A 10,137-nucleotide genomic window follows, 5' to 3' on the forward strand; every position below is an offset into this window, starting at 1 on the left:
CATTAACAACAATCCTCCTGTGTGGTACATCTACGTATAACTCCTTTCGTGTATTCCTGAGATACAGTATTTGAAACGTGAACTTTAGAAAAATTCGTCCTATCCTTTAGACGTAGTATCCTCTGCCTTCGACCTATCCCCACATCTACAAAAATAGTGCCTGAAAAATATTTTGCGTCCAATCAAGTTCAAATGGCTCTGAGCACTATGAGACTTAACATCTATGGTCATTAGTCCCCTAGAACTTAGAACTACTTAAACCTAACTAACCTAAGGACATCACACAACACCCAGCCATCACGAGGCAGAGAAAATCCCTGACCCCGCCGGGAATCGAACTCGGGAACCAGGGCGTGGGAAGCGAGAACGCTACCGCACGACCACGAGATGCGGGCCCCAATCAACTTTTGGCAGTTCTAGGTACGTACTTTAGAAACCTCGGTAATCACATCTACATATATACTCCGCAACCCATCGTAAGGTGTGTGGCGGATGGTACCCTGTACCACTACCAATCATTTCCTTTTCTATTCCACTCGGAAACAGAGCGAGCAAAAAACGACTGTATGTGTGCCTCCGCATGATCATTAATTAATCGAATCTTTCCTTCGTATGGCCGAGCTGTTCTAGGCGCTTCAATCCGGAACCGCGCTGCTGTTACGGTCGCAGGTTCGAATCCTGCCTCGGGCATGGATGTGTGTGATGTCCTGAGGTTAGTTAGGTTTAAGTAGTTCCAAGTCTAGGGGACTGATGACCTCAGATGTTAAGTCCCATTTGAACCATTGTTTTCCTTCGTGGTCCTTACGCGCAATCTATGTTGGCGGCAGTAAAATCGTTCAGTAGTCAGCTTCAAATGTCGGTTCTCTAAATTTTCTCAGTAGTGTTTCTCGAGAAGAACTTCGCCTTCCCTGCAGGGATTCCGATTTGAGTTCCAGAAGCATCCCTGTAACACGTGTTGTGCGAACCTACCGATAACAAATCCAGCAGCCTGCCTCTGAATTGCTTCGATGTCTTCCTTTAGTCCGACCTAGTACGGATCCTAAACACTCGAGCACTTCTCAAGACTCGGTCGCACCAGCATCCTATATGCTGTCTTCTTTACAGGTGAACGACTCTTTCCTAAAATTCTGGCAATAAACCGAAGTTGATCATTCGCCTTCCCTACTACAGTTCTCACACGTTCGTTCCATTTCATATCGCTTTGCAACGTTACGCCCAGATATTTAAACGACGTGACTGTGTCAAACAAGACACTATTAATACAGTAACCCAGTAACTAGAAATTTTGTCTAAATCGTTTTGTATCTTTCTACATTCAGTCAACTTCGACATCTTACCGTACACCACAGCATCATCAGCAAACAATCGCAGACTGCTGCCCACCCTATTCGCCAAGTCATTTATGTATAAAGAGAACAACAGCGGTCCCTGTCACATTTCCCTGGGACACTCCTGACGGAACCGTCGTCTCTGGTGAACACTCGCCGCCGAGGAAGACATACTGGGTTCTCTTATTTAAGAAGTCTTCAAGACATTCACATACCTGCGAACTTATTCCACACGCTCGTACCTTCGTTAACAGCCTACAATGGGGCACCGTGTCAAATGATTTCCGGAAATCTGGAAATATGGAATGTGCATGTTGCCCTTCATCCATAGTTCTCAATATATCATGTGAGAAAAGGCCAAGCTGAGTTTCTCACGAGCTATGTTTTCTAAAACCATTCTGATTAGTGGAAATAAGCTTCTCAGTCTCAAGGAAGTTTATTATATTCGAACTGAAAATATGTTCAAGAATTGTACAGCATACCGAAGTTAGGGATATTGGTCCGTAATTTTGCGGGTCCGTTCTTTCACCTTTCTTGTGTACAGAAGTCAACTGCGCTTTTTTTCCAGTCGCTGGGGACTTCATGCTGGGCGAGAGATTCACAATGAACGCAAGCTAGGTAAGGGAAAAATGCCGTAGAGTACTCTTTTTAAAACTGAATTGGCATTCCATCCAGAGTTGGTGATTTATTTGCTTTCAAATCTTTCAGTTGTTTCTCTAAGTCACGGATGCTTATTACGATGTCGTCCATATGGGAATCTGTCCGATGGTCGAATGACGGACGGTATGTTTGCACGATCCTCTAGTGTGAATGATTTCTTGAATGTGACATTTAAAACTTCGGGTTTCGTTTAACTATCGTCAACTGCCATACCAAACTGGTCAACAAAGGACTCAATGGAAGCCTTAGACTTACTAAGCGATTGTACGTTAGACTAGAATTTCCTCGAGTTCTCTGCCAGATCTTTTGCTAAGATGTGCCAGTGGTAGCTGTTGTATTGCATGCTTCGCACACACATCCTTTCACAGACGCACGAATCTGTACGAACATTCGCTTGTCGTGATTTATGCGTTCTCTTTTGAACCTAGAGTGCAACAGCCTCTGCTTCCTCAGCATCTTCCGAATTTCGTTACACCATGGTGGATCTTTTCTTTCCTTACCAGGCAAATAACTCTCCAAATCACGATTTACAATCTGCTTTAACTTTCCCCATGATTCTTCCCAGCTCACTGTCTAAGTAAGATGTTTACAAATGCTTCTTTACTTTTCCGAGCAGAAACACTCCCCTAGCCTTCTTGACTGTTTTAGAAACTTTCGTAACCTTAGTAGCTATAATGAGAACTTGATCGCTAATGCCCGTTTCTATTCTGACATTGTCGATAAGGCCTGGCCCATTTGTAGTCACAAGATCTAAGATATTTCCATTGCCTGTGGGCTGCCGAGCTAGCTGCTCAAGACAGTTTCCATATAACATATTTAAGAGTATTTCGCATGACTAGCTGTTTGTACCCCCCCCCCCCCCCTCCCCCTCCCGCAGTGATGGTTCAAATGGCTCTGAGCACTATGGGACTTAACTGCTGAGGTCATCAGTCCCCTAGAACTTAGAACTACTTAAACCTAACTAATCTAAGGACATCACACACATCCATGCCCGAGGCAGGATTCGAACCTGCGACCGTAGTGGTCGCGCGGTTTCAGACTGTAGCGCCTAGAACCGCTCGGCAACTTCGGCCGGCTCTCCCGCAGTGACTCCATAGACATCCGAGTCTGTACTCAGTAGGCTAAAGTCGCCTCCAACTAATATTGTATGATCTGGGATAGGACGAATTCCTCAGAGATCTTCTGGGGAAGTATACTCAGGAAATCAGTGCATCTTTTACATGAACGGAGTCTTTCAACGCCGGACTGGTAACTTTTCCCCTAGTACTTATCGAACAAAGAAATCCCTGTAGTAACAGGGTCGAAACTGGTGTGATAGACTGTACACGACGCACGCGAAACGCGGAAAAATTTAATTTTCGTGAACACCACGTTAAACTCGAATGCAATAAACAGATACGGGCTCGTAGCAGGTATGTCCTGTGGGATATTAATCGTACATGAAAGCGGATAATTAAAACTGTAATGAAAATCCAACGTCTGACATTCTGCGATAACAACGAGCATTTGTGGAGGCGCTGATCAATACAAATTAACTTTGAAAACGACATATTGCAGTGTGTATAAATGTACATAAATTTTAAGTATACACTGAGTGAAAAGGATTTTTTTAGAAAATTCAGTGTGTCAGGGGTATAAGTGTGGATATTTTTATTAGTGACCGAGAACAGTGTACTGAACAACATTACATCTGTGTTTACTTCATGTGCAAGCTAATAATTGCAACTGTTACGAGAAGCATATTTTAGACTACTTGGTACCTCTTGGTACTTGTGGCAAGAGAGGGCCATTAATGTTTATTTTCCCCTGGGCAGCAGGTCAGGTGCTGAAGTGTGAGCATGCGGATGCATAACGGTTAGACTATAGTGACAGGCGAAGTCCACTTAATGGCGCAGTTACTACTGTGCAGAAGACACCAGGTAGTAAATTCGGTGACACGTTTGCGTGTACGGCACTGCAGCGTTCAAACCAACCCTCAGCATCACGAAGGCTTATACGTTTTGCATCAAAACAAAGATAAGATGTATAGCAGCTGGTATAAAACGCGGAGAAGCAAACAAATCCATTCTATTTACAGTTCCTGCTCCATATGTACATCTACATCTATACTCTTAACACACTGTGATGTGTGTGGCACAGGGTACGTCCCATTGTACCAGTCAGTAGGGTTTCTTCGCGGTATAAGGCGCTGCAGTCATGGACTGTGCGGCTGGTCCCAGCGGAGGTTCGAGTCCTCCCTCGGGCATGGGTGTGTGTGCTTGTCCTTAGGATATTTAGGTTAAGTAGTGTGTAAGCTTAGGGACTAATGACGTTAGCAGTTAAGTCCCATAAGATTTCACACACATTTGAACATTTTTGTTTCTTCGCATTCCATTCACGTACGGAGTGCAGGAAGAATGATTTTTTTTTCATTGTCTCTGAACATAGTGTAGTTAATCTAATCTTGTCCTCAAGATTGCTATGTAGGCAACACATACGGGTATGTAGTTTATTCTTAGAGTCATCATTTAAAGCCGGATCTTGAAATTTTGTAAGTAAGTTTTCTCATTCTACCGTTCTCTGTCTACGTTTAAATTCCCTGTTAGTCTCCTGTTTCGTATGAGTACCATACACTTGAGCAAATATTCCAGAATTGGTCGCACGAGTGATTTGTAAGCAGCCTCCTCTGACTCCATGTCCCCAGTATTTTAACAATAAATCGAGGCCTGCCACCAACTTTACCCACGACTGCGCCTATGTGATCATTCCATATCATATCCCTACACAGTGTTACACCTAGGTATGTGTATGAGTTGGCCGATTACAATGTTGACTTACAGGTATTATACCCATAGACTACTTCGTTTTTCTTCGTTTTGTCAAGTGCACACTTTTACAATTCTGAACTTTTGAAGCAAGTTGGCAGTCTTTGGACCATTTGGTAACCTTGTCAATGTCTGACTGAATACTTATGCAGCTTCTTTCAGATAATACTTCATCATCTGCAAAAACTCCGAGGTTACTATGAATAGTATCTGCAGGATCAGCAACATACATCATGAACATCAAGGGTCCCTGGGCCACATCTGAAGTTACTTCTACATTTGATGATGACTCTCCAACCAAGAGAACCTGCTGCAGTCTCCCTACGAAAAAGTCCTCGATCCAGTTTCGCTTTTGACAAGCGTAGAAGCGTTACACAGTCACATGCTTCTCATAAAACAAGAAACACGGCATCTACCTGACAATTTTGATCCAAAACTTCCAGTATCTCAGTTGATAAATGTGTAAATTGGGTTTCGTATGATCGGTGTTTTCGGTATCGATGCTGATTGGGATTGAGTAGGTCATTCTGTTCCAAGTACCTCCTTATATTTGAGCTCAGAACTTGTTCTAAGATTCTATAACGAATCGATGTCAAGGATATTGGACAGTAGATTTATGGATCACGTATACTACCCTTCTTGTGAACAGGTGTGATTTTTGCTTTCTTTCAGCTACTGGACAAGGTTTGCCGTTCGAGGTATCCACGATAGATTATAGTTAAAAAAGGAGCTATCTCAGCCGGAAACTGGGTATAGAATCTGATAGGGATTCCAATGGGCCTAGAAGCTCTGTTCAGTTTTACGATTTCATCTGATTCTCAGCACTACGGACACTAACATCTGTTTCACTCTTTAGTGGTGGCAGTTCTCTGGGTTTTTCCTTTGTGAAGGAACATTTGGAAACGGAGTTATGCATTTCAGCCTTTGTTTTGCTACACTCAGTTCCTATCTCATTTGCGTGCCACTGGACGCTAACTTAGGAACCACTATATAAATTGACTAGTTCCTCAGTGGTATATGACACTAGTATTTTTTTACCTAATGTACTGAACATGCAACTGGCTAGATCCAGTATTTGTTTCCTTGTTACACAGAAAAACAAGAATTTTTACTGTTTTCAATTAATGTTTCCTGCTTTCCGTATCAAAACTACAGACATTCCTGTTTAAACTCAATCACGATCTTCGAACCTCTCCATTCACTTGTGACAGTTTCATCCGCTTGTAAAACATTATCTACTTATATCCCACTAACCAAAAAGGTAGTTTTATAGATAAATCACTATTCTGAATTTAGACGTTTCATTCGCATACATTTGAAAGGTAACAGTAGATTTTTTACACTTTTCTTCTTGTCAACATTTTAATCCCTCTGAAGCACATAAAATAGGATGATTGGTGATAATTTTTATACTGAAACGTACCAAAACCTTCTGACGAAAACCGGAGGCACTCAGCTACATTCACCTATATGAATTTCCAGCCGTTCCTGTCTAACCGTACCAAGTCCGAGACTGCTACCTGGAAAATTCTCTCCGCTGCTCGCATTTCGTTTACGTAAATGTAGTTCCATATGAGTTTTACCTGAGTCAATTTCCGTAATGATGTTGTTGTTTCACGTGGTCACGGTGCACGGGAATTATGTCAGTAGATTTTGTGCCGTGTTACTGTGATTTTTTTCTTGTTAGTAGAGGTTCTGTTCACAGTTAATCCATTTTTCCTTGAATGGAATGGAATGGAAATTCTGTTTGTTGAAGATTGCTGTTGCTTTTAAAAACGTCACGAGCAATGAGTGTGTATTCAGAACAGAGTTGTCAGAAACAAAACGAATAGAACACTAGCGAATCAAATTATTGCGAGAAACAAACAGAACTGAATATGTGTCAAATGCAGAACAGCTGGCGGTTCGTCCCTTCTGTTCCCTGTGAATGACGTGGGTATTCCTGCGTGGCACACGGCTACCGACCCCGTTCTCCTTAAACAGTAGAATTACTGGGCAACTCGTCGAATACTTTACTGCAAATACCAAACGACGATACTTTTCTGTAAGTAGAATATCTTCTGTTACAGTTATTTGTTGCAGAATCCTGGAATATATTCTGAATTCCGAGAATGTGGATCACGCCTAATATAATTCGGGCTTTTTACAGGCGGTATCCCCGATATACCGGAAATCAGGTTAATTTGGGGGTAGTAGTCTTTCGAAATCGTGCATAATCACTACCACATGGACGCCTTCTAAGAAAAGTACGTTCCTCTGAGATAGCTGACAGGTTTGCAACTGGGTCAAAAGTTTCCTCACAGGCAGCATGTAATGATGTATGGAGAGTCGGACGGACAGTATATGAGTATTAACATCTGGTGTATCCCAGGGGATTCGAATATGAGAATTACTGATCATGTTTGTAATGGGACACGCTCTTCTGGCATTGCCGTTTTTATAGAAATAACCGATACCATTTATATACTATCGATTCTTGTACAGGTGAACATTATCTCAGTTGTTTAAATAAATGAATTTCATGTGATTTTATATGTGATGTATTATATTTCAGACTAAAATGTATAAAAAGAAATTAATTTGTTTCACTCCGTATGTACGGTTAAAATTATTCTTCTTTTATAAATATTTGAAATTACGAAATATTTGGCATAGTTAAATTCATATTGTTAATTGCGAAGTCTAACGCTAAATTTTAAATTTATTTCTGGATTCATTTGTAAAATAATGTTATACGTTGGTGATGATTCTTCTCTTGTCAAGAAAGTTTGTAAACTCTTTGAAATATTGTGAGTACCGCCGAATGCTGGGAGTAGTGGCCATGCCTCTGATGGAAACAGACGTATTTATAATTTTAACAAGCTGCATTTGTATTCTGAAGTGAAATGAAATGATCGTATGGCATTTATTGGCCGCCGCATTGCAAGTCTTTTTAGTTGACGCCACCTCGGCGACTTTCGTGTCAATGACGATGAAAATGATAATGAAGGACACGCAATCCCTAGTCCCCTGTCGGGAATCGAACCCTGACCCCTTGCGTGGTAAGCGGTAACGCTACCGCTGCGCTAGGGAGGAGGACTATTTTGAAGTGGATATTGTAAAATCGGTGTGATATTGAAAAATGTGACAAAAAATAAAATTCAAGAGTAAAACAGGGAAATCCTCAAACATTATTCAGATCAACAGGAACCTACAAAATCAAAATTTCGGCCTCAAGAATGTACCCCTATACGCGAAAACTGCAGCCAACAACAATACAAAATGAAGATAAGTAAAAAGTTTTTCTTTTGTATATCTTACGCTTCTCGAAGCTTTCGAAACTTTTAGAGACAGGTAAATTTAATGATGATGTGTGGGAGGGTAAGACTACTTGTCATACTCTGGTAACTTGACGGATAGTGCTGGCTGCTATCTCAGACTTTTCGCAGACCTGTCAGGAAATTTTGTCTTCTAAAAAGCATTTTGTTATATTTCGATAAATATCAGAGTTTCTTGCAGTCTGATATAATCTCCCTAACCTTTTTTTCCGAAATGCTATATTTAATTTAATTTGATGGCAATCGGATCTCTCGAAAGGAGGCAACTAACAAACAGTTCACACTGGGTAAAATGATTACACTGTGTGCCTACTACCCGTGACGCGCCACATAAAATTAATAACCAGTGATGATGGGATTCTCTACAATGAAAGACCACTCCCACTGACGTAGTTTATTAATTTTGAAATATTACATTGCACCAAACTACGTCCATCTGACTCACACTGATATGATTCACAAATCGAATTTATCCATTCCAGAGAAGCGATAAGTAGTGGGTTACTGGGCATTCTGGCCAAGAATGCTCTGAGCACTATGGGACCTAACTTCTGAGGTCATCAGTCCCCTAGAACTTACAACTACTTAAACCTAACTAACCTAAGGGCATCACACACATCCATGCCCGAGGCAGGATTCGAACCTGCGACCGTAGCGGTCGCGCGGATCCAGACTGTAGCGCCTAGAACCGCTCGGCCACCCCGGCCATTCCTGGAATGGCCTTGGAGGTAAGGAAGTTCTGGTGCTGACATCAGCGAATATAACATGCGCAACTGAGTCACTTGTCAGTAGCTGAAAGTGCTGCTTGAAAGGTAATTTGAAGGCTGGCTCATGCTGGCAGTGCCCTACAACTAACACATATCATTGTGAAGCAATGACATTTGTATAGTAGTACCTTGATTGGCAAAATGTCAGCATTACTAAGCAGAAAGCGTTCGAGATGGGAATGTGTTTGCAACTGTGACCAGAGTTGAAAGTATATTGACCATAGAATCATCAGAAAAGACTTCAGAATGGAACTTGAAATTACTGAAACCTAGCAAAAATTGACTGTCCCTATGGTTCGTCTCACTGTCACTGTTAGATTTCACCATGTTAATCCACAAGTGGAGGTTGAACTGGTAGCAAAATCAGTCATTAGTTTCATACGAACAACTTCCATCTCTGGCTAAGTTCAACTGAGCCAGAAAATTTTTCTAAGTCTCCCCACCCATCGGCTTCAAAAGGCATGCGGCTACAGATATGCTCAGCTGATGAAGAGAAGAAGAAGAGGTCTGGTGAAGACAGGTACTGCCGCAGAAAAGTATGGCCGAGAGGTGATATTATACTGTCTGCTTCCTAAAAGGAAGACTCATGTTTTCACATGTTTCGTTCGTCTCATCATTTCGTTTGGCTGAGCTATTGATATTCTGAATTGCGATCAGTAAAAAGGTGTCATAGCTCCTGTTTCAGGTGGTTACACAATAACACACTCCCTAAAATGGCACTGAAATGGTTCAAATGGCTCTGAGCACTATGGGACTCAACTGCCGAGGTCATCAGTCCCCTAGAACTTAGAACTACTTAAACCTAACTAACCTACGGACGTCACACACATCCATGCCCGAGGCAGGATTCGAACCTGCGACCGTAGCAGTCTCGCGGCTCCGGACTGAGCGCCTAGAACCGCTAGACCACCGCGACCGGCTAAAATGGCACTGAAATACTATGGCCTGCTCTCTCTCTCTCTCTCTCTCTCTCTCTCTCTCTCTCTCTGTCTCTGTTCATAGCCACTGAGACTGGACTTAAACAGCACATCAGGTTTCCCTCTCTAACTTGTAAATTATTTCTGTTAGCCAGTTCTGATTGTTTTTTCATTGTGTTAAACATTCGGTTTTTGCAGTGCCTGAGGTTGGAGGCATTCCACACCTTCAAAGGTATGCCATCTTCGAAGGTCTCACTACACTTTTCAGTGTTATCAATTGTGTTCAGTGTATTTCAAAGAATCTCTACTTGCTACGTTCTGTTCATAAAAATATTCTTTGGTCG

This window comes from Schistocerca gregaria, chromosome 2 (genome assembly GCF_023897955.1).
Source record: "Schistocerca gregaria isolate iqSchGreg1 chromosome 2, iqSchGreg1.2, whole genome shotgun sequence".
In the NCBI taxonomy this organism is placed as follows: domain Eukaryota; kingdom Metazoa; phylum Arthropoda; class Insecta; order Orthoptera; family Acrididae; genus Schistocerca; species Schistocerca gregaria.